A 23,980-nucleotide genomic window follows, 5' to 3' on the forward strand; every position below is an offset into this window, starting at 1 on the left:
AAGTGGAAACAGACAGCAAACTAGGCTGGAGAGAGACCTGAGACAAAGAGATCTGAATTATACGAGACCTGACCAGGGGAAACACAAATTATGCAGTCAAGTTTCCCACATTTGGGGAAATCGCAGGGGCAGCACACCCAGAGTGCAATGGGTGAGCCTTGCCCTGGGAGAAGCACCTTCATGATCATAGTATCTCACCTGGCAGGTAAGTAGGAGTTGGGCTAGAGCTGGGGAGGGTCGCTGCTCGGGCACCCCCCTGTCAAGTGAAGGAGATCCAACTGAGGCAGCACAAGGAAACTCTCGAAAGAAGAACAAGGCTAGAGGAAGATCTGAAACAAAGAAATCTGACTTTTACCAGAGATCAGAGGAAAACACAAACACAGTCCCCCACTACCAACAAATAAAGCAGTCACGTTTCCCACATTTGGGGAAATCACAGGGGTCAGCATACCCAGAATGCAATGAATGAACCTCACCCTGGGAGAGTAATCTTCATGACCATGGTATCTCCTATGCAAAATAAGTATGATTTGGGATAGGGCTGGGGAGGGCCGCTGCTCATGCACATCTCTGTCAAGTAAAGGAGATTCAACTGAGGCAGCACAAGGGAACTCTCATCTGGGGACAACAACTGCAGGGAGAACACATATTTTCAGATGAACATGGGAGGGCAGAAGGCTGCCTAATACTGAAGCACCCCCAAACAACAAACCAAATGCAACAACTAGTGCAAGCATTCTTGGGGGAAGTTCTGCAGAAGACGGATTTGCATACGGTGATGTCATCCAAGCAGTGGGTCAAAGTTGGCTTCAACCCTCATCTGCATATGAAAAGAGAAAAGGGGCGTGCAGGGCATGGCGGCCTTTTGCGGTGCTTGGATGACCCCTAGTTCGCATTAAACACCCCACCCTCCTTTGGTGTGGGGCTCATGTTGGCCATGCCCCATCCCCTGAAGCATTCAAGCTGATTTATTGCAGCAGCTGGGCACTGTAACAGCTCCAGAGCAGCTCTGAACGGCAAGTAAAAGGGTGTGGGCCCTGCAGCACTACCTGTAGTTTGCATTGTGCATTGGAAGGCACAAAGTAAGCAGACGGGAGAAGTCAGGATAGTGCGCAAGGGCATAGAAGGGAGCGGCTCAAGAAAAGAGAAGTTGAAACAGACAGCAAACTAGGCTGGAGAGAGACCTGAGACAAAGAGATCTGAATTATACGAGAGCCGACCAGGGGAAACACAAATTATGCAGTCAAGTTTCCCACATTTGGGGAAATCGCAGGAGCAGCACACCCAGAGTGCAATGGGTGAGATTTGCCCTGGGAGAAGCACCTACATGATCATAGTATCTCACCTGCCAGGTAAGTAGAAGTTGGGCTAGAGCTGGGGAGGGTCGCTGCTCGGGTACCCCCCTGTCAAGTGAAGGAGATCCAACTGAGGCAGCACAAGGGAACTCTCGAAAGAAGAACAAGGCTAAAGGAAGATCTGAGACAAAGAAATCTGACTTTTACCAGAGCTGACCAGAGGAAAGCACAAACACAGTCCCCCACTACCACAAATAAAGCAGTCGAGTTTCCCACATTTGGGGAAATCACAGGGGTCAGCATACCCAGAATGCAATGAATGAACCTCACCCTGGGAGAACAATCTTCATGACCATGGTATCTCCTATGCAAAATAAGTATGATTTGGGATAGGGCTGGGGAGGGCCGCTGCTCAGGCACATCTCTGTCAAGTAAAGGAGATTCAACTGAGGCAGCACAAGGGAACTCTCATCTGGGGACAACAACTGCAGGGAGAACACATATTTTCAGATGAACATGGGAGGGCAGAAGGCTGCCTAATACTGAAGCACCCCCAAACAACAAACCAAATGCATCAACTAGTGCAAGCATTCCTGGGGGAAGGCCTGCAGCAGATGGATTTGCATACGGTGATGTCATCCAAGCAGTGGGTCAAAGTTGGCTTCAACCCTCGTCTGCATATGAAAAGAGAAAAGGGGCGTGCAGGGCATGGCGGCCTTTTGCGGCGCTTGGATGACCCCTAGTTCGCATTAAACACCTCCACCCTCCTTCGGTGTGGGGCTCATGTTGGCTATGCCCCAGCCCCTGAAGCATTCAAGCTGATTTCTTGCAGCAGCTGGGCACTGTAACAGCTCCAGAGCTGCTCTGTACGGCAAGTAAAAGGGTGTGGGCCCTGCAGCACTACCTGTAGTTTGCATTGTGCATTGGAAGGCACAAAGTAAGCAGACAGGAGGAGAAGTCAGGATAGTGCACAAGGGTATAAAAGGGAGGGGCTCATGAAAAAAGAAGTGGAAACAGACAGCAAACTAGGCTGGAGAGAGACCTGAGACAAAGAGATCTGAATTATACGAGAGCCGACCAGGGGAAACACAAATTATGCAGTCAAGCTTCCCACATTTGGGGAAATCAGAGTGCAATGGGTGAGCCTTGCCCTGGGAGAAGCACCTTCATGATCATAGTATCTCACCTGGCAGGTAAGTAGGAGTTGGGCTAGAGCTGGGGAGGGTCGCTGCTCGGGCACCCCCCTGTCAAGTGAAAGAGATCCAACTGAGGCAGCACAAGGAAACTCTCGAAAGAAGAACAAGGCTAGAGGAAGATCTGAGACAAATAAATCTGACTTTTACCAGAGCTGACCAGAGGAAAGCACAAACACAGTCCCCCACTACCACAAATAATGCAGTCGAGTTTCCCACATTTGGGGAAATCACAGGGGTCAGCATACCCAGAATGCAATGAATGAACCTCACCCTGGGAGAACAATCTTCATGACCATGGTATCTCCTATGCAAAATAAGTATGATTTGGGATAGGGCTGGGGAGGGCCGCTGCTCAGGCACATCTCTGTCAAGTAAAGGAGATTCAACTGAGGCAGCACAAGGGAACTCTCATCTGGGGACAACAACTGCAGGGAGAACACATATTTTCAGATGAACATGGGAGGGCAGAAGGCTGCCTAATACTGAAGCACCCCCAAACAACAAACCAAATGCAACAACTAGTGCAAGCATTCCTGGGGGAAGGCCTGCAGCAGATGGATTTGCATACGGTGATGTCATCCAAGCAGTGGGTCAAAGTTGGCTTCAACCCTCGTCTGCATATGAAAAGAGAAAAGGGGCGTGCAGGGCATGGCGGCCTTTTGCGGTGCTTGGATGACCCCTAGTTCACATTAAACACCTCCACCCTCCTTCGGTGTGGGGCTCATGTTGGCTGTGCCCCAGCCCCTGAAGCATTCAAGCTGATTTCTTGCAGTAGCTGGGCACTGTAACAGCTCCAGAGCTGCTCTGTACGGCAAGTTAAAGGGTGTGGGCCCTACAGCACTACCTGTAGTTTGCATTGTGCATTGGAAGGCACAAAGTAAGCAGACAGGAGGAGAAGTCAGGATAGTGCACAAGGGTATAAAAGGGAGGGGCTCATGAAAAAAGAAGTGGAAACAGACAGCAAACTAGGCTGGAGAGAGACCTGAGACAAAGAGATCTGAATTATACGAGAGCCGACCAGGGGAAACACAAATTATGCAGTCAAGCTTCCCACATTTGGGGAAATCGCAGGGGCACCACACCCAGAGTGCAATGGGTGAGCCTTGCCCTGGGAGAAGATCCTTCATGATCATAGTATCTCACCTGGCAAGTAAGTAGGAGTTGGGCTAGAGCTGGGGAGGGTCGCTGCTCGGGCACCCCCCTGTCAAGTTAAAGAGATCCAACTGAGGCAGCACAAGGGAACTCTCGAAAGAAGAACAAGGCTAGAGGAAGATCTGAGACAAAGAAATCTGACTTTTACCAGAGCTGTCCAGAGGAAAGCACAAACACAGTCCCCCACTACCACAAATAATGCAGTCGAGTTTCCCACATTTGGGGAAATCACAGGGGTCAGCATACCCAGAATGCAATGAATGAACCTCACCCTGGGAGAACAATCTTCATGACCATGGTATCGCCTATGCAAAATAAGTATGATTTGGGATAGGGTTGGGGAGGGCCGCTGCTCAGGCACATCTCTGTCAAGTAAAGGAGATTCAACTGAGGCAGCACAAGGGAACTCTCATCTGGGGACAACAACTGCAGGGAGAACACATATTTTCAGATAAACATGGGAGGGCAGAAGGCTGCCTAATACTGAAGCACCCCCAAACAACAAACCAAATGCAACAACTAGTACAAGCATTCCTGGGGGAAGGCCTGCAGCAGATGGATTTGCATATAGTGATGTCATCCAAGCAGTGGGTCAAAGTTGGCTTCAACCCTCGTCTGCATATGAAAAGAGAAAAGGGGCGTGCAGGGCATGGCGGCCTTTTGCGGCGCTTGGATGACCCCTAGTTCGCATTAAACACCTCCACCCTCCTTCGGTGTGGGGCTCATGTTGGCTATGCCCCAGCCCCTGAAGCATTCAAGCTGATTTCTTGCAGCAGCTGGGCACTGTAACAGCTCCAGAGCTGCTCTGAACGGCAAGTAAAAGGGTGTGGGCCCTGCAGCACTACCTGTAGTTTGCATTGTGCATTGGAAGGCACAAAGTAAGCAGACGGGAGAAGTCAGGATAGTGCGCAAGGGCATAGAAGGGAGCGGCTCAAGAAAAGAGAAGTTGAAACAGACAGCAAACTAGGCTGGAGAGAGACCTGAGACAAAGAGATCTGAATTATACGAGAGCCGACCAGGGGAAACACAAATTATGCAGTCAAGTTTCCCACATTTGGGGAAATCGCAGGAGCAGCACACCCAGAGTGCAATGGGTGAGCCTTGCCCTGGGAGAAGCACCTACATGATCATAGTATCTCACCTGCCAGGTAAGTAGAAGTTGGGCTAGAGCTGGGGAGGGTCGCTGCTCGGGTACCCCCCTGTCAAGTGAAGGAGATTCAACTGAGGCAGCACAAGGGAACTCTCGAAAGAAGAACAAGGCTAGAGGAAGATCTGAGACAATAAATCTGACTTTTACCAGAGCTGACCAGAGGAAAGCACAAACACAGTCCCCCACTACCACAAATAATGCAGTCGAGTTTCCCACATTTGGGGAAATCACAGGGGTCAGCATACCCAGAATGCAATGAATGAACCTCACCCTGGGAGAACAATCTTCATGACCATGGTATCTCCTATGCAAAATAAGTATGATTTGGGATAGGGCTGGGGAGGGCTAAAATATCAATCCCAGTTTTGGATTACTTTAATGAACAAAAAAAAAATGCCAGCAGTCCTCATTCAGATCAAAGTGAGCGCCCAATTTGAAAGAAAGCAGATTTCTCACCTGGCTTCTCCTTGCTATAAGCATGGTTTGTACTGTATTCCATGTGCTCCCAGATCTTTAAAGCAAGTAGCATGGTCAAGAAAGTTCTGTTTGAACATAAATAAACATTTACTGTCATTTCTATGCAAATGAGCTTACATTAAAGCACACTCATTCTATCTTTAAACCGGTAAAAGAAACCCCAAAAAGATGGGGCATGCAAAAATTGAGATAAAACTCGGTTTTGCTCCTCTCCACGGAAATCTTTAGTAAGAGGCGAAAGATTTGTTCGTTCTGAAGAGAAACCAGAGCATGACCAAGATTTTTATCTGAAAATATGTGTTCTCCCTGCAGTTGTTGTCCCCAGATGAGAGTTCCCTTGTGCTGCCTCAGCTGAATCTCCTTTACTTGACAGAGATGTGCCTGAGCAGCGGCCCTCCCCAGCCTTATCCCAAATCATACTTATTTTGCATAGGCGATACCATGGTCATGAAGATTGTTCTCCCAGGGTGAGGTTCATTCATTGCATTCTGGGTATGCTGACCCCTGTGATTTCCCCAAATGTGGGAAACTCGACTGCATTATTTGTGGTAGTGGGGGACTGTGTTTGTGCTTTCCTCTAGTCAGCTCTGGTAAAAGTCAGATTTATTTGTCTCAGATCTTCCTCTAGCCTTGTTCTTCTTTCGAGAGTTCCCTTGTGCTGCCTCAGTTGGATCTCTTTCACTTGACAGGGGGGTGCCCGAGTAGCGACCCTCCCCAGCTCTAGCCCAACTCCTACTTACCTGCCAGGTGAGATACTATGATCATGAAGGTGCTTCTCCCAGGGCAAGGCTCACCCATTGCACTCTGGGTGTGGTGCCCCTGCGATTTCCCCAAATGTGGGAAGCTTGACTGCATAATTTGTGTTTCCCCTGGTCGGCTCTCGTATAATTCAGATCTCTTTGTCTCAGGTCTCTCTCCAGCCTAGTTTGCTGTCTGTTTCCACTTCTTTTTTCATGAGCCCCTCCCTTTTATACCCTTGTGCACTATCCTGACTTCTCCTCTTGTCTGCTTATTTTGTGCCTTCCAATGCACAATGCAAACTACAGGTAGTGCTGCAGGGCCCACTCCCTTTTACTTGCCGTACAGAGCAGCTCTGGAGCTGTTACAGTGCCCAGCTGCTGCAAGAAATCAGCTTGAATGCTTCAGGGGCTGGGGCATAGCCAACATGAGCCCCACACCGAAGGAGGGTGGAGGTGTTTAATGCGAACTAGGGGTCATCCAAGCGCCGCAAAAGGCCGCTATGCCCTGCACGCCCCTTTTCTCTTTTCATATGCAGACGAGGGTTGAAGCCAACTTTGACCCACTGCTTGGATGACATCACCGTATGCAAATCCATCTGCTGCAGGCCTTCCCCCAGGAATGCTTGCACTAGTTGTTGCATTTGGTTTGTTGTTTGGGGGTGCTTCATTATTAGGCAGCCTTCTGCCCTCCCATGTTCATCTGAAAATATGTGTTCTCCCTGCAGTTGTTGTCCCCAGATGAGAGTTCCCTTGTGCTGCCTCAGTTGAATCTCCTTTACTTGACAGAGATGTGCCTGAGCAGCGGCCCTCCCCAGCCCTATCCCAAATCATACTTATTTTGCATAGGAGATACCATGGTCATGAAGATTGTTCTCCCAGGGTGAGGTTCATTCATTGCATTCTGGGTATGCTGACCCCTGTGATTTCCCCAAATGTGGGAAACTCGACTGCATTATTTGTGGTAGTGGGGGACTGTGTTTGTGCTTTCCTCTGGTCAGCTCTGGTAAAAGTCAGATTTATTTGTCTCAGATCTTCCTCTAGCCTTGTTCTTCTTTCGAGAGTTCCCTTGTGCTGCCTCAGTTGAATCTCCTTCACTTGACAGGGGGGTACCCGAGCAGCGACCCTCCCCAGCTCTAGCCCAACTTCTACTTACCTGGCAGGTGAGATACTATGATCATGTAGGTGCTTCTCCCAGGGCAAGGCTCACCCATTGCACTCTGGGTGTGCTGCTCCTGCGATTTCCCCAAATGTGGGAAACTTGACTGCATAATTTGTGTTTCCCCTGGTCGGCTCTCGTATAATTCAGATCTCTTTGTCTCAGGTCTCTCTCCAGCCTAGTTTGCTGTCTGTTTCAACTTCTCTTTTCTTGAGCCGCTCCCTTCTATGCCCTTGCGCACTATCCTGACTTCTCCCGTCTGCTTACTTTGTGCCTTCCAATGCACAATGCAAACTACAGGTAGTGCTGCAGGGCCCACACCCTTTTACTTGCTGTTCAGAGCAGCTCTGGAGCTGTTACAGTGCCCAGCTGCTGCAAGAAATCAGCTTGAATGCTTCAGGGGCTGGGGCATAGCCAACATGAGCCCCACACCGAAGGAGGGTGGAGGTGTTTAATGCGAACTAGGGGTCATCCAAGCGCCGCAAAAGGCCGCCATGCCCTGCACGCCCCTTTTCTCTTTTCATATGCAGACGAGGGTTGAAGCCAACTTTGACCCACTGCTTGGATGACATCACTATATGCAAATCCATCTGCTGCAGGCCTTCCCCCAGGAATGCTTGTACTAGTTGTTGCATTTGGTTTGTTGTTTGGGGGTGCTTCAGTATTAGGCAGCCTTCTGCCCTCCCATGTTTATCTGAAAATATGTGTTCTCCCTGCAGTTGTTGTCCCCAGATGAGAGTTCCCTTGTGCTGCCTCAGTTGAATCTCCTTTACTTGACAGAGATGTGCCTGAGCAGCGGCCCTCCCCAACCCTATCCCAAATCATACTTATTTTGCATAGGCGATACCATGGTCATGAAGATTGTTCTCCCAGGGTGAGGTTCATTCATTGCATTCTGGGTATGCTGACCCCTGTGATTTCCCCAAATGTGGGAAACTCGACTGCATTATTTGTGGTAGTGGGGGACTGTGTTTGTGCTTTCCTCTGGACAGCTCTGGTAAAAGTCAGATTTCTTTGTCTCAGATCTTCCTCTAGCCTTGTTCTTCTTTCGAGAGTTCCCTTGTGCTGCCTCAGTTGGATCTCTTTAACTTGACAGGGGGGTGCCCGAGCAGCGACCCTCCCCAGCTCTAGCCCAACTCCTACTTACTTGCCAGGTGAGATACTATGATCATGAAGGATCTTCTCCCAGGGCAAGGCTCACCCATTGCACTCTGGGTGTGGTGCCCCTGCGATTTCCCCAAATGTGGGAAGCTTGACTGCATAATTTGTGTTTCCCCTGGTCGGCTCTCGTATAATTCAGATCTCTTTGTCTCAGGTCTCTCTCCAGCCTAGTTTGCTGTCTGTTTCCACTTCTTTTTTCATGAGCCCCTCCCTTTTATACCCTTGTGCACTATCCTGACTTCTCCTCCTGTCTGCTTACTTTGTGCCTTCCAATGCACAATGCAAACTACAGGTAGTGCTGTAGGGCCCACACCCTTTAACTTGCCGTACAGAGCAGCTCTGGAGCTGTTACAGTGCCCAGCTACTGCAAGAAATCAGCTTGAATGCTTCAGGGGCTGGGGCACAGCCAACATGAGCCCCACACCGAAGGAGGGTGGAGGTGTTTAATGTGAACTAGGGGTCATCCAAGCACCGCAAAAGGCCGCCATGCCCTGCACGCCCCTTTTCTCTTTTCATATGCAGACGAGGGTTGAAGCCAACTTTGACCCACTGCTTGGATGACATCACCGTATGCAAATCCATCTGCTGCAGGCCTTCCCCCAGGAATGCTTGCACTAGTTGTTGCATTTGGTTTGTTGTTTGGGGGTGCTTCAGTATTAGGCAGCCTTCTGCCCTCCCATGTTCATCTGAAAATATGTGTTCTCCCTGCAGTTGTTGTCCCCAGATGAGAGTTCCCTTGTGCTGCCTCAGTTGAATCTCCTTTACTTGACAGAGATGTGCCTGAGCAGCGGCCCTCCCCAGCCCTATCCCAAATCATACTTATTTTGCATAGGAGATACCATGGTCATGAAGATTGTTCTCCCAGGGTGAGGTTCATTCATTGCATTCTGGGTATGCTGACCCCTGTGATTTCCCCAAATATGGGAAACTCGACTGCATTATTTGTGGTAGTGGGGGACTGTGTTTGTGCTTTCCTCTGGTCAGCTCTGGTAAAAGTCAGATTTATTTGTCTCAGATCTTCCTCTAGCCTTGTTCTTCTTTCGAGAGTTCCCTTGTGCTGCCTCAGTTGGATCTCTTTAACTTGACAGGGGGGTGCCCGAGCAGCGACCCTCCCCAGCTCTAGCCCAACTCCTACTTACTTGCCAGGTGAGATACTATGATCATGAAGGATCTTCTCCCAGGGCAAGGCTCACCCATTGCACTCTGATTTCCCCAAATGTGGGAAGCTTGACTGCATAATTTGTGTTTCCCCTGGTCGGCTCTCGTATAATTCAGATCTCTTTGTCTCAGGTCTCTCTCCAGCCTAGTTTGCTGTCTGTTTCCACTTCTTTTTTCATGAGCCCCTCCCTTTTATACCCTTGTGCACTATCCTGACTTCTCCTCCTGTCTGCTTACTTTGTGCCTTCCAATGCACAATGCAAACTACAGGTAGTGCTGCAGGGCCCACACCCTTTTACTTGCCGTACAGAGCAGCTCTGGAGCTGTTACAGTGCCCAGCTGCTGCAAGAAATCAGCTTGAATGCTTCAGGGGCTGGGGCATAGCCAACATGAGCCCCACACCGAAGGAGGGTGGAGGTGTTTAATGCGAACTAGGGGTCATCCAAGCGCCGCAAAAGGCCGCCATGCCCTGCACGCCCCTTTTCTCTTTTCATATGCAGACGAGGGTTGAAGCCAACTTTGACCCACTGCTTGGATGACATCACCGTATGCAAATCCATCTGCTGCAGGCCTTCCCCCAGGAATGCTTGCACTAGTTGATGCATTTGGTTTGTTGTTTGGGGGTGCTTCAGTATTAGGCAGCCTTCTGCCCTCCCATGTTCATCTGAAAATATGTGTTCTCCCTGCAGTTGTTGTCCCCAGATGAGAGTTCCCTTGTGCTGCCTCAGTTGAATCTCCTTTACTTGACAGAGATGTGCCTGAGCAGCGGCCCTCCCCAGCCCTATCCCAAATCATACTTATTTTGCATAGGAGATACCATGGTCATGAAGATTGTTCTCCCACGGTGAGGTTCATTCATTGCATTCTGGGTATGCTGACCCCTGTGATTTCCCCTAATGTGGGAAACTCGACTGCTTTATTTGTGGTAGTGGGGGACTGTGTTTGTGCTTTCCTCTGGTCAGCTCTGGTAAAAGTCAGATTTCTTTGTCTCAGATCTTCCTTTAGCCTTGTTCTTCTTTCGAGAGTTCCCTTGTGCTGCCTCAGTTGGATCTCCTTCACTTGACAGGGGGGTACCCGAGCAGCGACCCTCCCCAGCTCTAGCCCAACTTCTACTTACCTGGCAGGTGAGATACTATGATCATGTAGGTGCTTCTCCCAGGGCAAGGCTCACCCATTGCACTCTGGGTGTGCTGCTCCTGCGATTTCCCCAAATGTGGGAAACTTGACTGCATAATTTGTGTTTCCCCTGGTCGGCTCTCGTATAATTCAGATCTCTTTGTCTCAGGTCTCTCTCCAGCCTAGTTTGCTGTCTGTTTCAACTTCTCTTTTCTTGAGCCGCTCCCTTCTATGCCCTTGCGCACTATCCTGACTTCTCCCGTCTGCTTACTTTGTGCCTTCCAATGCACAATGCAAACTACAGGTAGTGCTGCAGGGCCCACACCCTTTTACTTGCCGTTCAGAGCTGCTCTGGAGCTGTTACAGTGCCCAGCTGCTGCAATAAATCAGCTTGAATGCTTCAGGGGATGGGGCATGGCCAACATGAGCCCCACACCAAAGGAGGGTGGGGTGTTTAATGCGAACTAGGGGTCATCCAAGCACCGCAAAAGGCCGCCATGCCCTGCACGCCCCTTTTCTCTTTTCATATGCAGATGAGGGTTGAAGCCAACTTTGACCCACTGCTTGGATGACATCACCGTATGCAAATCCGTCTTCTGCAGAACTTCCCCCAGGAATGCTTGCACTAGTTGTTGCATTTGGTTTGTTGTTTGGGGGTGCTTCAGTATTAGGCAGCCTTCTGCCCTCCCATGTTCATCTGAAAATATGTGTTCTCCCTGCAGTTGTTGTCCCCAGATGAGAGTTCCCTTGTGCTGCCTCAGTTGAATCTCCTTTACTTGACAGAGATGTGCATGAGCAGCGGCCCTCCCCAGCCCTATCCCAAATCATACTTATTTTGCATAGGAGATACCATGGTCATGAAGATTACTCTCCCAGGGTGAGGTTCATTCATTGCATTCTGGGTATGCTGACCCCTGTGATTTCCCCAAATGTGGGAAACGTGACTGCTTTATTTGTTGGTAGTGGGGGACTGTGTTTGTGTTTTCCTCTGATCTCTGGTAAAAGTCAGATTTCTTTGTTTCAGATCTTCCTCTAGCCTTGTTCTTCTTTCGAGAGTTTCCTTGTGCTGCCTCAGTTGGATCTCCTTCACTTGACAGGGGGGTGCCCGAGCAGCGACCCTCCCCAGCTCTAGCCCAACTCCTACTTACCTGCCAGGTGAGATACTATGATCATGAAGGTGCTTCTCCCAGGGCAAGGCTCACCCATTGCACTCTGGGTGTGCTGCCCCTGCGATTTCCCCAAATGTGGGAAACTTGACTGCATAATTTGTGTTTCCCCTGGTCAGGTCTCGTATAATTCAGATCTCTTTGTCTCAGGTCTCTCTCCAGCCTAGTTTGCTGTCTGTTTCCACTTCTCTTTTCTTGAGCCGCTCCCTTCTATGCCCTTGCGCACTATCCTGACTTCTCCTCCTTTCTGCTTACTTTGTGCCTTCCAACGCACAATGCGAACTACAGGTAGTGCTGCAGGGCCCACACCCTTTTACTTGCCTTACAGAGCAGCTCTGGAGCTGTTACAGTGCCCAGCTGCTGCAAGAAATCAGCTTGAATGCTTCAGGGGCTGGGGCATAGCCAACATGAGCCCCACACCGAAGGAGGGTGGAGGTGTTTAATGCAAACTAGGGGTCAGCCAAGTGCTGCAAAAGGCCACCATGCCCTGCACGCCCCTTTTCTCTTTTCATATGCAGACGAGGGTTGAAGCCAACTTTGACCCACTGCTTGGATGACATCACCATATGCAAATCTATCTGCTGCAGGCCTTCCCCCAGGAATGCTTGCACTAGTTGTTGCATTTGGTTTGTTGTTTGGGGGTGCTTCAGTATTAGGCAGCCTTCTGCCCTCCCATGTTCATCTGAAAATATGTGTTCTCCCTGCAGTTGTTGTCCCCAGATGAGAGTTCCCTTGTGCTGCCTCAGTTGAATCTCCTTTACTTGACAGAGATGTGCCTGAGCAGCGGCCCTCCCCAGCCATATCCCAAATCATACTTATTTTGCATAGGAGATACCATTGTTATGAAGATTGTTCTCCCAGGGTGCGGTTCATTCATTGCACTCTGGGTATGCTGACCCCTGTGATTTCCCCAAATGTGGGAAACTCGACTGCATTATTTGTGGTAGTGGTGGACTGTGTTTGTGCTTTCCTCTGGTCAGCTCTGGTAAAAGTCAGATTTCTTTGTCTCAGATCTTCCTCTAGCCTTGTTCTTCTTTCGAGAGTTCCTTTGTGCTGCCTCAGTTGGATCTCCTTCACTTGACAGGGGGGTGCCCGAGCAGCGACCCTCCCCAGCTCTAGCCCAACTCCTACTTACCTGCCAGGTGAGATACTATGATCATGAAGGTGCTTCTCCAAGGGCAAGGCTCACCCATTGCACTCTGGGTGTGCTGCTCCTGCGATTTCCCCAAATGTGGGAAACTTGACTGCATAATTTGTGTTTCCCCTGGTCAGGTCTCGTATAATTCAGATATCTTTGTCTCAGGTCTCTCTCCAGCCTAGTTTGCTGTCTGTTTCCACTTCTCTTTTCTTGAGCCGCTCCCTTCTATGCCCTTGCGCACTATCCTGACTTCTCCTCCTTTCTGCTTACTTTGTGCCTTCCAACGCACAATGCGAACTACAGGTAGTGCTGCAGGGCCCACACCCTTTTACTTGCCTTACAGAGCAGCTCTGGAGCTGTTACAGTGCCCAGCTGCTGCAAGAAATCAGCTTGAATGCTTCAGGGGCTGGGGCATAGCCAACATGAGCCCCACACCGAAGGAGGGTGGAGGTGTTTAATGCAAACTAGGGGTCAGCCAAGTGCCGCAAAAGGCCACCATGCCCTGCACGCCCCTTTTCTCTTTTCATATGCAGACGAGGGTTGAAGCCAACTTTGACCCACTGCTTGGATGACATCACCATATGCAAATCTATCTGCTGCAGGCCTTCCCCCAGGAATGCTTGCACTAGTTGTTGCATTTGGTTTGTTGTTTGGGGGTGCTTCAGTATTAGGCAGCCTTCTGCCCTCCCATGTTCATCTGAAAATATGTGTTCTCCCTGCAGTTGTTGTCCCCAGATGAGAGTTCCCTTGTGCTGCCTCAGTTGAATCTCCTTTACTTGACAGAGATGTGCCTGAGCAGCGGCCCTCCCCAGCCATATCCCAAATCATACTTATTTTGCATAGGAGATACCATTGTTATGAAGATTGTTCTCCCAGGGTGCGGTTCATTCATTGCACTCTGGGTATGCTGACCCCTGTGATTTCCCCAAATGTGGGAAACTCGACTGCATTATTTGTGGTAGTGGTGGACTGTGTTTGTGCTTTCCTCTGGTCAGCTCTGGTAAAAGTCAGATTTCTTTGTCTCAGATCTTCCTCTAGCCTTGTTCTTCTTTCGAGAGTTCCTTTGTGCTGCCTCAGTTGGATCTCCTTCACTTGACAGGGGGGTGCCCGAGCAGCGACCCTCCCCAGCTCTAGCCCAACTCCTACTTACCTGCCAGGTGAGATACTATGATCATGAAGGTGCTTCTCCCAGGGCAAGGCTCACCCATTGCACTCTGGGTGTGCTGCCCCTGCAATTTCCCCAAATGTGGGAAACTTGACTGCATAATTTGTGTTTCCCCTGGTCGGCTCTCGTATAATTCAGATCTCTTTGTCTCAGGTCTCTCTCCAGCCTAGTTTGCTGTCTGTTTCCACTTCTCTTTTCTTGAGCCCCTCCCTTCTATACCCTTGTGCACTATCCTGACTTCTCCTCCCGTCTGCTTACTTTGTGCCTTCCAATGCACAATGCAAACTACAGGTAGTGCTGCAGGGCCCACACCCTTTTACTTGCCTTACAGAGCAGCTCTGGAGCTGTTACAGTGCCCAGCTGCTGCAAGAAATCAGCTTGAATGCTTCATGGGATGGGGCATGGCCAACATGAGCCCCACACCAAAGGAGGGTGGGGGTGTTTAATGCGATCTAGGGGTCATCCAAGCAGCGCAAAAGGCCGCCATGCCCTGCACGCCCCTTTTCTCTTTTCATATGCAGATGAGGGTTGAAGCCAACTTTGACCCACTGCTTGGATAACATCACCATATGCAAATCCATCTGCTGCAGGCCTTCCCCCAGGAATGCTTGCACTAGTTGTTGCATTTGGTTTGTTGTTTGGGGGTGCTTCAGTATTAGGCAGCCTTCTGCCCTCCCATGTTCATCTGAAAATATGTGTTCTCCCTGCAGTTGTTGTCCCCAGATGAGAGTTCCCTTGTGCTGCCTCAGTTGAATTTCCTTTACTTGACAGAGATGTGCCTGAGCAGCGGCCCTCCCCAGCCCTATCCCAAATCATACTTATTTTGCATAGGAGACACCATGGTCATGAAGATTGTTCACCCAGGGTGAGGTTCATTCATTGCATTCTGGGTATGCTGACCCCTGTGATTTCCCCAAATGTGGGAAACTCGCCTGCATTATTTGTGGTAGTGGGGGACTGTGTTTGTGTTTTCCGCTGGTCAGCTCTGGTAAAAGTCAGATTTCTTTGTCTCAGATCTTCCTCTAGCCTTGTTCTTCTTTCGAGAGTTCCATTGTGCTGCCTCAGTTGGATCTCCTTCACTTGACAGGGGGGTGCCCGAGCAGCGACCCTCCCCAGCTCTAGCCCAACTCCTATTTACCTGCCAGGTGAGATACTATGATCTTGAAGGTGCTTCTCCCAGGGCAAGGCTCACCCATTGCACTCTGGCTGTGCTGCCCCTGCGATTTCCCCAAATGTGGGAAACTTGACTGCATAATTTGTGTTTCCCCTGGTCGGCTCTCGTATAATTCAGATCTCTTTGTCTCAGGTCTCTCTCCAGCCTAGTTTGCTGTCTGTTTCCACTTCTCTTTTCTTGAGCCGCTCCCTTCTATGCCCTTGCGCACTATCCTGACTTCTCCCGTCTGCTTACTTTGTGCCTTCCAACGCACAATGCGAACTACAGGTAGTGCTGCAGGGCCCACACCCTTTTATTTGCCTTACAGAGCAGCTCTGGAGCTGTTACAGTGCCCAGCTGCTGCAAGAAATCAGCTTGAATGCTTCAGGGGCTGGGGCATAGTCAACATGAGCCCCACACCGAAGGAGGGTGGAGGTGTTTAATGCGAACTAGGGGTCATCCAAGCACCGCAAAAGGCCGCCATGCCCTGCACGCCCCTTTTCTCTTTTCATATGCAGATGAGGGTTGAAGCCAACTTTGACCCACTGCTTGGATGACATCACCGTATGCAAATCCGTCTTCTGCAGAACTTCCCCCAGGAATGCTTGCACTAGTTGTTGCATTTGGTTTGTTGTTTGGGGGTGCTTCAGTATTAGGCAGCCTTCTGCCCTCCCATGTTCATCTGAAAATATGTGTTCTCCCTGCAGTTGTTGTCCCCAGATGAGAGTTCCCTTGTGCTGCCTCAGTTGAATCTCCTTTACTTGACAGAGATGTGCATGAGCAGCGGCCCTCCCCAGCCCTATCCCAAATCATACTTATTTTGCATAGGAGATACCATGGTCATGAAGATTACTCTCCCAGGGTGAGGTTCATTCATTGCATTCTGGGTATGCTGACCCCTGTGATTTCCCCAAATGTGGGAAACGTGACTGCTTTATTTGTTGGTAGTGGGGGACTGTGTTTGTGTTTTCCTCTGATCTCTGGTAAAAGTCAGATTTCTTTGTTTCAGATCTTCCTCTAGCCTTGTTCTTCTTTCGAGAGTTTCCTTGTGCTGCCTCAGTTGGATCTCCTTCACTTGACAGGGGGGTGCCCGAGCAGCGACCCTCCCCAGCTCTAGCCCAACTCCTACTTACCTGCCAGGTGAGATACTATGATCATGAAGGTGCTTCTCCCAGGGCAAGGCTCACCCATTGCACTCTGGGTGTGCTGCCCCTGCGATTTCCCCAAATGTGGGAAACTTGACTGCATAATTTGTGTTTCCCCTGGTCAGGTCTCGTATAATTCAGATCTCTTTGTCTCAGGTCTCTCTCCAGCCTAGTTTGCTGTCTGTTTCCACTTCTCTTTTCTTGAGCCGCTCCCTTCTATGCCCTTGCGCACTATCCTGACTTCTCCTCCTTTCTGCTTACTTTGTGCCTTCCAACGCACAATGCGAACTACAGGTAGTGCTGCAGGGCCCACACCCTTTTACTTGCCTTACAGAGCAGCTCTGGAGCTGTTACAGTGCCCAGCTGCTGCAAGAAATCAGCTTGAATGCTTCAGGGGCTGGGGCATAGCCAACATGAGCCCCACACCGAAGGAGGGTGGAGGTGTTTAATGCAAACTAGGGGTCAGCCAAGTGCTGCAAAAGGCCACCATGCCCTGCACGCCCCTTTTCTCTTTTCATATGCAGACGAGGGTTGAAGCCAACTTTGACCCACTGCTTGGATGACATCACCATATGCAAATCTATCTGCTGCAGGCCTTCCCCCAGGAATGCTTGCACTAGTTGTTGCATTTGGTTTGTTGTTTGGGGGTGCTTCAGTATTAGGCAGCCTTCTGCCCTCCCATGTTCATCTGAAAATATGTGTTCTCCCTGCAGTTGTTGTCCCCAGATGAGAGTTCCCTTGTGCTGCCTCAGTTGAATCTCCTTTACTTGACAGAGATGTGCCTGAGCAGCGGCCCTCCCCAGCCATATCCCAAATCATACTTATTTTGCATAGGAGATACCATTGTTATGAAGATTGTTCTCCCAGGGTGCGGTTCATTCATTGCACTCTGGGTATGCTGACCCCTGTGATTTCCCCAAATGTGGGAAACTCGACTGCATTATTTGTGGTAGTGGTGGACTGTGTTTGTGCTTTCCTCTGGTCAGCTCTGGTAAAAGTCAGATTTCTTTGTCTCAGATCTTCCTCTAGCCTTGTTCTTCTTTAGAGAGTTCCTTTGTGCTGCCTCAGTTGGATCTCCTTCACTTGACAGGGGGGTGCCCGAGCAGCGACCCTCCCCAGCTCTAGCCCAACTCATACTTACCTGCCAGGTGAGATACTATGATCATGAAGGTGCTTCTCCAAGGGCAAGGCTCACCCATTGCACTCTGGGTGTGCTGCTCCTGCGATTTCCCCAAATGTGGGAAACTTGACTGCATAATTTGTGTTTCCCCTGGTCAGGTCTCGTATAATTCAGATATCTTTGTCTCAGGTCTCTCTCCAGCCTAGTTTGCTGTCTGTTTCCACTTCTCTTTTCTTGAGCCGCTCCCTTCTATGCCCTTGCGCACTATCCTGACTTCTCCTCCTTTCTGCTTACTTTGTGCCTTCCAACGCACAATGCGAACTACAGGTAGTGCTGCAGGGCCCACACCCTTTTACTTGCCTTACAGAGCAGCTCTGGAGCTGTTACAGTGCCCAGCTGCTGCAAGAAATCAGCTTGAATGCTTCAGGGGCTGGGGCATAGCCAACATGAGCCCCACACCGAAGGAGGGTGGAGGTGTTTAATGCAAACTAGGGGTCAGCCAAGTGCCGCAAAAGGCCACCATGCCCTGCACGCCCCTTTTCTCTTTTCATATGCAGACGAGGGTTGAAGCCAACTTTGACCCACTGCTTGGATGACATCACCATATGCAAATCTATCTGCTGCAGGCCTTCCCCCAGGAATGCTTGCACTAGTTGTTGCATTTGGTTTGTTGTTTGGGGGTGCTTCAGTATTAGGCAGCCTTCTGCCCTCCCATGTTCATCTGAAAATATGTGTTCTCCCTGCAGTTGTTGTCCCCAGATGAGAGTTCCCTTGTGCTGCCTCAGTTGAATCTCCTTTACTTGACAGAGATGTGCCTGAGCAGCGGCCCTCCCCAGCCATATCCCAAATCATACTTATTTTGCATAGGAGATACCATTGTTATGAAGATTGTTCTCCCAGGGTGCGGTTCATTCATTGCACTCTGGGTATGCTGACCCCTGTGATTTCCCCAAATGTGGGAAACTCGACTGCATTATTTGTGGTAGTGGTGGACTGTGTTTGTGCTTTCCTCTGGTCAGCTCTGGTAAAAGTCAGATTTCTTTGTCTCAGATCTTCCTCTAGCCTTGTTCTTCTTTCGAGAGTTCCTTTGTGCTGCCTCAGTTGGATCTCCTTCACTTGACAGGGGGGTGCCCGAGCAGCGACCCTCCCCAGCTCTAGCCCAACTCCTACTTACCTGCCAGGTGAGATACTATGATCATGAAGGTGCTTCTCCCAGGGCAAGGCTCACCCATTGCACTCTGGGTGTGCTGCCCCTGCAATTTCCCCAAATGTGGGAAACTTGACTGCATAATTTGTGTTTCCCCTGGTCGGCTCTCGTATAATTCAGATCTCTTTGTCTCAGGTCTCTCTCCAGCCTAGTTTGCTGTCTGTTTCCACTTCTCTTTTCTTGAGCCCCTCCCTTCTATACCCTTGTGCACTATCCTGACTTCTCCTCCCGTCTGCTTACTTTGTGCCTTCCAATGCACAATGCAAACTACAGGTAGTGCTGCAGGGCCCACACCCTTTTACTTGCCTTACAGAGCAGCTCTGGAGCTGTTACAGTGCCCAGCTGCTGCAAGAAATCAGCTTGAATGCTTCATGGGATGGGGCATGGCCAACATGAGCCCCACACCAAAGGAGGGTGGGGGTGTTTAATGCGATCTAGGGGTCATCCAAGCAGCGCAAAAGGCCGCCATGCCCTGCACGCCCCTTTTCTCTTTTCATATGCAGATGAGGGTTGAAGCCAACTTTGACCCACTGCTTGGATAACATTACCATATGCAAATCCATCTGCTGCAGGCCTTCCCCCAGGAATGCTTGCACTAGTTGTTGCATTTGGTTTGTTGTTTGGGGGTGCTTCAGTATTAGGCAGCCTTCTGCCCTCCCATGTTCATCTGAAAATATGTGTTCTCCCTGCAGTTGTTGTCCCCAGATGAGAGTTCCCTTGTGCTGCCTCAGTTGAATTTCCTTTACTTGACAGAGATGTGCCTGAGCAGCGGCCCTCCCCAGCCCTATCCCAAATCATACTTATTTTGCATAGGAGACACCATGGTCATGAAGATTGTTCACCCAGGGTGAGGTTCATTCATTGCATTCTGGGTATGCTGACCCCTGTGATTTCCCCAAATGTGGGAAACTCGCCTGCATTATTTGTGGTAGTGGGGGACTGTGTTTGTGTTTTCCGCTGGTCAGCTCTGGTAAAAGTCAGATTTCTTTGTCTCAGATCTTCCTCTAGCCTTGTTCTTCTTTCGAGAGTTCCATTGTGTTGCCTCAGTTGGATCTCCTTCACTTGACAGGGGGGTGCCCGAGCAGCGACCCTCCCCAGCTCTAGCCCAACTCCTATTTACCTGCCAGGTGAGATACTATGATCTTGAAGGTGCTTCTCCAAGGGCAAGGCTCACCCATTGCACTCTGGCTGTGCTGCCCCTGCGATTTCCCCAAATGTGGGAAACTTGACTGCATAATTTGTGTTTCCCCTGGTCGGCTCTCGTATAATTCAGATCTCTTTGTCTCAGGTCTCTCTCCAGCCTAGTTTGCTGTCTGTTTCCACTTCTCTTTTCTTGAGCCGCTCCCTTCTATGCCCTTGCGCACTATCCTGACTTCTCCCGTCTGCTTACTTTGTGCCTTCCAACGCACAATGCGAACTACAGGTAGTGCTGCAGGGCCCACACCCTTTTATTTGCCTTACAGAGCAGCTCTGGAGCTGTTACAGTGCCCAGCTGCTGCAAGAAATCAGCTTGAATGCTTCAGGGGCTGGGGCATAGTCAACATGAGCCCCACACCGAAGGAGGGTGGAGGTGTTTAATGCGAACTAGGGGTCATCCAAGCGCCGCAAAATGCCGCCATGCCCTGCATAACCCTTTTCTCTTTTCATATGCAGATGAGGGTTCCAGCCAACTTTGGCCCACTGCTTGGATGACATCACCGTATGCAAATTCGTCTCCTGCAGACCTTCCCCCAGGAATGCTTGTACTAGTTATTGCATATGGTTTGATATTTGATGGTGCTTCAGTATTAGGCAGCCTTCCGCCCTCCCATGTTCATCTGAAAAGATGTGGTCTCCCTGCAGTTGTTGTCCCCAGACGAGAGTTCCCTTGTGCTTCCTCAGTTGAATCTCCTTAACTTGACGGGGGAGGGGCTGCCCGAGCAGCCACCCTCCCCAGCCCTATCCCAACTCATACTTATTTTGCATATGAGATCTCTATATCATGAAGATTGTTCTCACAGGGTGAGGTTCATCCATTATATTTTAAAATAGGAAGGTTCAAATTACATATTTGAATTGCATCTATGTGCTGGATTCAAATGTCCCCCCCCCCTTCCTTTCTCAATTGTGCCCATCAGCAGCTATTCTAAGGTTGCTGCCAATGGGTGTGACACATTAATTTCTTCTGTGGGGTACACTGGACTCCACAAGGATTCACATTGGGGTGTAGAGTAGGATCTTGATCTGAGGCACCAACCGGCTCAAAGCTTTTGACTGTTCCCAAGATGCTCAGCGCATTCTCCTCTATAACCCCGCTTCCATGAACAGGGAGCTCAGTTTGTAGTTGTTGCCTTCAGTAGCAGGCCACTTAACAGGGGCCTGCCTCAAGCAGCCTATTCTTAGCTATTAATTTTGACAAGAAAAAAAGAACTTTTTTTATGAGAATCTACAAGGGCTGCAGCAGGCTAGGTCTAATAGACATCTTTACTGCAGCTTCATCACTCCCAGCGGCACTGTATACTCCCGTGCCCTGGTTGCTGGGTCACTGCAGCGGAGGCTCCGGTTTCTTCCTAAGGTCAGTCACACACAATGTAACACCCCGGTATAACAAGTGTGTAAACTATGTGGAACAGGTCAGGGATACCTTGATGGACTATTCCTCCTTCAGCAGCAGCTCTTCTCTATTCCTGGCAGAGAGGCAAGGTTTCCCCAGACACAAAGAAAGGCAGGCAGGGCTTTGTATGAAAGAATAAATGGTTTACCACATAACTCAGAAAAGGAACTGATTACAGTAGGGAAGGGAAAGATTTGATTCAAGCAACTTAAACACAGACACCATATACACTTTAAGTCATTACACAAATGGTAATATAACTAAATCTGAGATTAATACTATGTTGCTTAGTAATAGAAATCAACTTATGCAGACAATATTTAAGTCCAAGATAACATTGGTGTCACTGCAGGGAGTCTCTATGTGCACGTTGGGGCCCGGTTATGTTGTTACATAGTTATATGCAGCTATTGTCTCCTTTAGCTGTGAACAAAATATTGTAGCTCTGTGTAGTAAAGATGATTGTTTAAAACAAACTGGAGCTGCTTCCCATGTAAATCGCTGCATAGGTATAGTAAATATAGGATAATGTCCTTTGCAGTGGAGTAGGTTTCAGTATAAATATGGATTTATCTCACCCAGTCAATAGATGTTTCTGAGGCAGTTTCCCCTCAGATGTAGGCCAGTCAGCATTGGTATAAAGGCTTTATACTCTCCTGTCTCTGACACTTGCTGTGCACTCTCTTGGCTGAGAGTGTCATGGCGTTCTTACTTGTTAATTGCTGCACTTCCACTGCTGTATTTTGCACTACTGCTTACTCTCTCATGCAATTTTCAGCTTATTTGTCTCCCCTCTCTCAGCTGCTCATCTCTGCGTAATGGCGTCGCCAGCTCTTTCCTCACCATGGCTCCAACTGACTTCTCAAACTGCTGTTCAATTTTCTTTTAAATAAACTTTATTTAAAATGGCACAGGCAACTACACTGTTGTCAAAAATGTCCTTGTTGTTATGGGATATCACACGTGCCCCCCCCCAAAACATGCGTGTCCTCACGCATTTTGGTTTTATCCCTATATAAACTTCTCACTATATCCAGTCACATTCATTAGTGAACACAGATTATGTCTGAAACATTAACATTTATCAACATTTTTAACATCAGTATCTGATAGGTATAATTCCTTTTGTGCTATTGTACATTAACACATGCTCCTGGAGCAATCGGTTGAAATCTGGACAGTATATGGTCTTGAAAAGTTTGTCTAGGAAACCTCAACCCCCCTGCCATGGATGAGTATTGAACTCTTTCTAAACTGTCTTTGGGACATGCTGTACAAAACTGCAGCTGACTATGGTGGTTTTCTGTTTTGCAAGCCCTAGTCTTCTTGCCTCCTTGTCGGTGACAAACCACCTTAGTCTGCTGTAAATACATTTTATGAGCCTCTTCCATTCCATCTTGGGATTCAGTATCACAGCTGGTTTGGGACAATGGATTCTGGAGAGAAAGAGGCAGCAAGGTTCTTCTTACAGAACAGGTTGGACAGTTTCGGCACCATCTCTTGATGTCTTCCCTCATTTCAACCCAAAAGAACTTTTTCCAGATGCTTGTTTCCATCCTTTTGCACCCAGGGTGACCTGACTTGTAATGAGTATTAGGATCCACACTACATCGAACCAACTGTCCTTTCTCTTCAAACAGCCTTTCTCGCTGTCTCAACAACTTCAGGAGTTCTGGCGAGGATTCTTGCCTTTGTCGCTTGGTCAGGTATTTCCCAATCTTCAGTAAGGCTTTGAGGTGTCTTATCATCTGACTTTTATCTTGCAGGTGGTCAAAACTGGTTCCTTGAATAGGTTGCTCACAGTTTCTAGAACTGGATGCTATATTATTCATGCCTAACATTGAAGCATTCTTTCGGATAATCTGGACACTGGAGATGGGCATTTCTATCATTATTTGGCTGGCCTTATTTTTTTCATGTTCCTCTCTTACAGATAATTCTGTTATCATTCTTCCCTTTTGTTTGGCTATCCCAGGTTGAAGGCCTTGTTTCTCCTGGAGCTTGTCAGTTTGAAACTCTCCTTGGAGTGCTGCTACGAGCTCCTCACAGCAGTTCCGCAACACATTCATGCCCACTATCACTGGAGGCAATCCATCATCTTGGGCAGTGGTGATGATGAAGCCTTGCTGTGGTAGCACTGTTCGTCCGATTTGAATTTCAGCTTCCCAGTATCCTTTGCAAGGGATGCAGTGCCCATTGCTTGCAATCGGGTTTATCAATGTGGAAGTTGACGGAAACATCTGTTCCTCAGTCCAATGCTGCTCAAACTGTGTTGCTTGTATTGTGGTCACTTGTGATCCAGTGTCTAAGAGAGCGGGCATTGAGACTCCATTGATGCAAACTTGAACCACCGGGCATTGGCTAACATAACGGGTTAACCACATGAATTTGGAGTTTAAATGATCTGGCTGCTCAAATTCTCTCTTAATTTGTCCGCTTCCTTCACAGCTTTGAAAAATGGGTCGCCTTTGGGAGGCAAAGTGGTTGGAAAAAAGTGTCTCCCTGTTTCTATGTAGGTCCCATTGGGAACTGTTCAGTGGTCTCCTCTCCTGGCACCATTCCATTTCTTCATGGAGCAGTGCCTGCTGTCTCTTCAGAATCTGCAGGTCTCTGCGCATCTCTGTCACACCACGTGTCAGTTCAGCCAGCAGACTTCGTAACTCACTAGAAGAGTCAAATATGCATGTCTTTG

General features: G+C 49.1%; 35 non-coding genes across 35 annotated transcripts; 25 read left to right on the plus strand and 10 right to left on the minus strand.

The window, feature by feature from the left end:
• Positions 1-50: 50 nt before the first annotated feature.
• Positions 51-213, minus strand: LOC135032849 (U1 spliceosomal RNA). The gene has a single exon (XR_010228326.1). It is a non-coding gene; the product is annotated as a U1 spliceosomal RNA (small nuclear RNA).
• A 149-nt stretch (positions 214-362) lies between these two features.
• LOC135032868 (U1 spliceosomal RNA) lies at positions 363-527 on the minus strand. The gene has a single exon (XR_010228342.1). It is a non-coding gene; the product is annotated as a U1 spliceosomal RNA (small nuclear RNA).
• Positions 528-1,197: 670 nt separating this feature from the next.
• LOC135032857 (U1 spliceosomal RNA) lies at positions 1,198-1,360 on the minus strand. The gene has a single exon (XR_010228333.1). It is a non-coding gene; the product is annotated as a U1 spliceosomal RNA (small nuclear RNA).
• A 152-nt stretch (positions 1,361-1,512) lies between these two features.
• On the minus strand, positions 1,513-1,676 carry LOC135032925 (U1 spliceosomal RNA). Its single transcript, XR_010228388.1, has one exon. It is a non-coding gene; the product is annotated as a U1 spliceosomal RNA (small nuclear RNA).
• A 972-nt stretch (positions 1,677-2,648) lies between these two features.
• Positions 2,649-2,812, minus strand: LOC135032824 (U1 spliceosomal RNA). Its single transcript, XR_010228303.1, has one exon. It is a non-coding gene; the product is annotated as a U1 spliceosomal RNA (small nuclear RNA).
• A 674-nt stretch (positions 2,813-3,486) lies between these two features.
• On the minus strand, positions 3,487-3,649 carry LOC135032905 (U1 spliceosomal RNA). The gene has a single exon (XR_010228371.1). It is a non-coding gene; the product is annotated as a U1 spliceosomal RNA (small nuclear RNA).
• A 152-nt stretch (positions 3,650-3,801) lies between these two features.
• Positions 3,802-3,965, minus strand: LOC135032936 (U1 spliceosomal RNA). Its single transcript, XR_010228399.1, has one exon. It is a non-coding gene; the product is annotated as a U1 spliceosomal RNA (small nuclear RNA).
• A 671-nt stretch (positions 3,966-4,636) lies between these two features.
• Positions 4,637-4,799, minus strand: LOC135032831 (U1 spliceosomal RNA). The gene has a single exon (XR_010228309.1). It is a non-coding gene; the product is annotated as a U1 spliceosomal RNA (small nuclear RNA).
• A 151-nt stretch (positions 4,800-4,950) lies between these two features.
• LOC135032836 (U1 spliceosomal RNA) lies at positions 4,951-5,114 on the minus strand. Its single transcript, XR_010228315.1, has one exon. It is a non-coding gene; the product is annotated as a U1 spliceosomal RNA (small nuclear RNA).
• A 312-nt stretch (positions 5,115-5,426) lies between these two features.
• LOC135032914 (U5 spliceosomal RNA) lies at positions 5,427-5,542 on the minus strand. The gene has a single exon (XR_010228378.1). It is a non-coding gene; the product is annotated as a U5 spliceosomal RNA (small nuclear RNA).
• Positions 5,543-5,686: 144 nt separating this feature from the next.
• LOC135032934 (U1 spliceosomal RNA) lies at positions 5,687-5,850 on the plus strand. Its single transcript, XR_010228397.1, has one exon. It is a non-coding gene; the product is annotated as a U1 spliceosomal RNA (small nuclear RNA).
• Positions 5,851-6,002: 152 nt separating this feature from the next.
• Positions 6,003-6,165, plus strand: LOC135032886 (U1 spliceosomal RNA). The gene has a single exon (XR_010228358.1). It is a non-coding gene; the product is annotated as a U1 spliceosomal RNA (small nuclear RNA).
• Positions 6,166-6,839: 674 nt separating this feature from the next.
• On the plus strand, positions 6,840-7,003 carry LOC135032848 (U1 spliceosomal RNA). The gene has a single exon (XR_010228325.1). It is a non-coding gene; the product is annotated as a U1 spliceosomal RNA (small nuclear RNA).
• Positions 7,004-7,155: 152 nt separating this feature from the next.
• LOC135032832 (U1 spliceosomal RNA) lies at positions 7,156-7,318 on the plus strand. The gene has a single exon (XR_010228311.1). It is a non-coding gene; the product is annotated as a U1 spliceosomal RNA (small nuclear RNA).
• Positions 7,319-7,989: 671 nt separating this feature from the next.
• On the plus strand, positions 7,990-8,153 carry LOC135032937 (U1 spliceosomal RNA). Its single transcript, XR_010228400.1, has one exon. It is a non-coding gene; the product is annotated as a U1 spliceosomal RNA (small nuclear RNA).
• A 152-nt stretch (positions 8,154-8,305) lies between these two features.
• On the plus strand, positions 8,306-8,468 carry LOC135032908 (U1 spliceosomal RNA). Its single transcript, XR_010228373.1, has one exon. It is a non-coding gene; the product is annotated as a U1 spliceosomal RNA (small nuclear RNA).
• Positions 8,469-9,142: 674 nt separating this feature from the next.
• LOC135032920 (U1 spliceosomal RNA) lies at positions 9,143-9,306 on the plus strand. Its single transcript, XR_010228384.1, has one exon. It is a non-coding gene; the product is annotated as a U1 spliceosomal RNA (small nuclear RNA).
• Positions 9,307-10,278: 972 nt separating this feature from the next.
• LOC135032951 (U1 spliceosomal RNA) lies at positions 10,279-10,442 on the plus strand. The gene has a single exon (XR_010228413.1). It is a non-coding gene; the product is annotated as a U1 spliceosomal RNA (small nuclear RNA).
• Positions 10,443-10,594: 152 nt separating this feature from the next.
• Positions 10,595-10,757, plus strand: LOC135032833 (U1 spliceosomal RNA). The gene has a single exon (XR_010228312.1). It is a non-coding gene; the product is annotated as a U1 spliceosomal RNA (small nuclear RNA).
• A 670-nt stretch (positions 10,758-11,427) lies between these two features.
• LOC135032869 (U1 spliceosomal RNA) lies at positions 11,428-11,592 on the plus strand. The gene has a single exon (XR_010228343.1). It is a non-coding gene; the product is annotated as a U1 spliceosomal RNA (small nuclear RNA).
• A 149-nt stretch (positions 11,593-11,741) lies between these two features.
• On the plus strand, positions 11,742-11,904 carry LOC135032850 (U1 spliceosomal RNA). Its single transcript, XR_010228327.1, has one exon. It is a non-coding gene; the product is annotated as a U1 spliceosomal RNA (small nuclear RNA).
• Positions 11,905-12,578: 674 nt separating this feature from the next.
• Positions 12,579-12,742, plus strand: LOC135032947 (U1 spliceosomal RNA). The gene has a single exon (XR_010228409.1). It is a non-coding gene; the product is annotated as a U1 spliceosomal RNA (small nuclear RNA).
• A 152-nt stretch (positions 12,743-12,894) lies between these two features.
• On the plus strand, positions 12,895-13,057 carry LOC135032879 (U1 spliceosomal RNA). Its single transcript, XR_010228352.1, has one exon. It is a non-coding gene; the product is annotated as a U1 spliceosomal RNA (small nuclear RNA).
• A 674-nt stretch (positions 13,058-13,731) lies between these two features.
• Positions 13,732-13,895, plus strand: LOC135032948 (U1 spliceosomal RNA). Its single transcript, XR_010228410.1, has one exon. It is a non-coding gene; the product is annotated as a U1 spliceosomal RNA (small nuclear RNA).
• A 152-nt stretch (positions 13,896-14,047) lies between these two features.
• On the plus strand, positions 14,048-14,210 carry LOC135032837 (U1 spliceosomal RNA). The gene has a single exon (XR_010228316.1). It is a non-coding gene; the product is annotated as a U1 spliceosomal RNA (small nuclear RNA).
• Positions 14,211-14,884: 674 nt separating this feature from the next.
• On the plus strand, positions 14,885-15,048 carry LOC135032823 (U1 spliceosomal RNA). Its single transcript, XR_010228302.1, has one exon. It is a non-coding gene; the product is annotated as a U1 spliceosomal RNA (small nuclear RNA).
• A 152-nt stretch (positions 15,049-15,200) lies between these two features.
• LOC135032889 (U1 spliceosomal RNA) lies at positions 15,201-15,363 on the plus strand. Its single transcript, XR_010228361.1, has one exon. It is a non-coding gene; the product is annotated as a U1 spliceosomal RNA (small nuclear RNA).
• Positions 15,364-16,034: 671 nt separating this feature from the next.
• On the plus strand, positions 16,035-16,199 carry LOC135032871 (U1 spliceosomal RNA). Its single transcript, XR_010228344.1, has one exon. It is a non-coding gene; the product is annotated as a U1 spliceosomal RNA (small nuclear RNA).
• Positions 16,200-16,348: 149 nt separating this feature from the next.
• LOC135032851 (U1 spliceosomal RNA) lies at positions 16,349-16,511 on the plus strand. Its single transcript, XR_010228328.1, has one exon. It is a non-coding gene; the product is annotated as a U1 spliceosomal RNA (small nuclear RNA).
• Positions 16,512-17,185: 674 nt separating this feature from the next.
• On the plus strand, positions 17,186-17,349 carry LOC135032949 (U1 spliceosomal RNA). Its single transcript, XR_010228411.1, has one exon. It is a non-coding gene; the product is annotated as a U1 spliceosomal RNA (small nuclear RNA).
• A 152-nt stretch (positions 17,350-17,501) lies between these two features.
• LOC135032858 (U1 spliceosomal RNA) lies at positions 17,502-17,664 on the plus strand. The gene has a single exon (XR_010228334.1). It is a non-coding gene; the product is annotated as a U1 spliceosomal RNA (small nuclear RNA).
• Positions 17,665-18,338: 674 nt separating this feature from the next.
• On the plus strand, positions 18,339-18,502 carry LOC135032950 (U1 spliceosomal RNA). Its single transcript, XR_010228412.1, has one exon. It is a non-coding gene; the product is annotated as a U1 spliceosomal RNA (small nuclear RNA).
• A 152-nt stretch (positions 18,503-18,654) lies between these two features.
• Positions 18,655-18,817, plus strand: LOC135032839 (U1 spliceosomal RNA). The gene has a single exon (XR_010228317.1). It is a non-coding gene; the product is annotated as a U1 spliceosomal RNA (small nuclear RNA).
• Positions 18,818-19,491: 674 nt separating this feature from the next.
• Positions 19,492-19,655, plus strand: LOC135032825 (U1 spliceosomal RNA). The gene has a single exon (XR_010228304.1). It is a non-coding gene; the product is annotated as a U1 spliceosomal RNA (small nuclear RNA).
• Positions 19,656-19,807: 152 nt separating this feature from the next.
• Positions 19,808-19,970, plus strand: LOC135032901 (U1 spliceosomal RNA). Its single transcript, XR_010228370.1, has one exon. It is a non-coding gene; the product is annotated as a U1 spliceosomal RNA (small nuclear RNA).
• Positions 19,971-23,980: the final 4,010 nt, after the last annotated feature.

Source organism: Pseudophryne corroboree, unplaced genomic scaffold (genome assembly GCF_028390025.1).
Source record: "Pseudophryne corroboree isolate aPseCor3 unplaced genomic scaffold, aPseCor3.hap2 scaffold_555, whole genome shotgun sequence".
In the NCBI taxonomy this organism is placed as follows: domain Eukaryota; kingdom Metazoa; phylum Chordata; class Amphibia; order Anura; family Myobatrachidae; genus Pseudophryne; species Pseudophryne corroboree.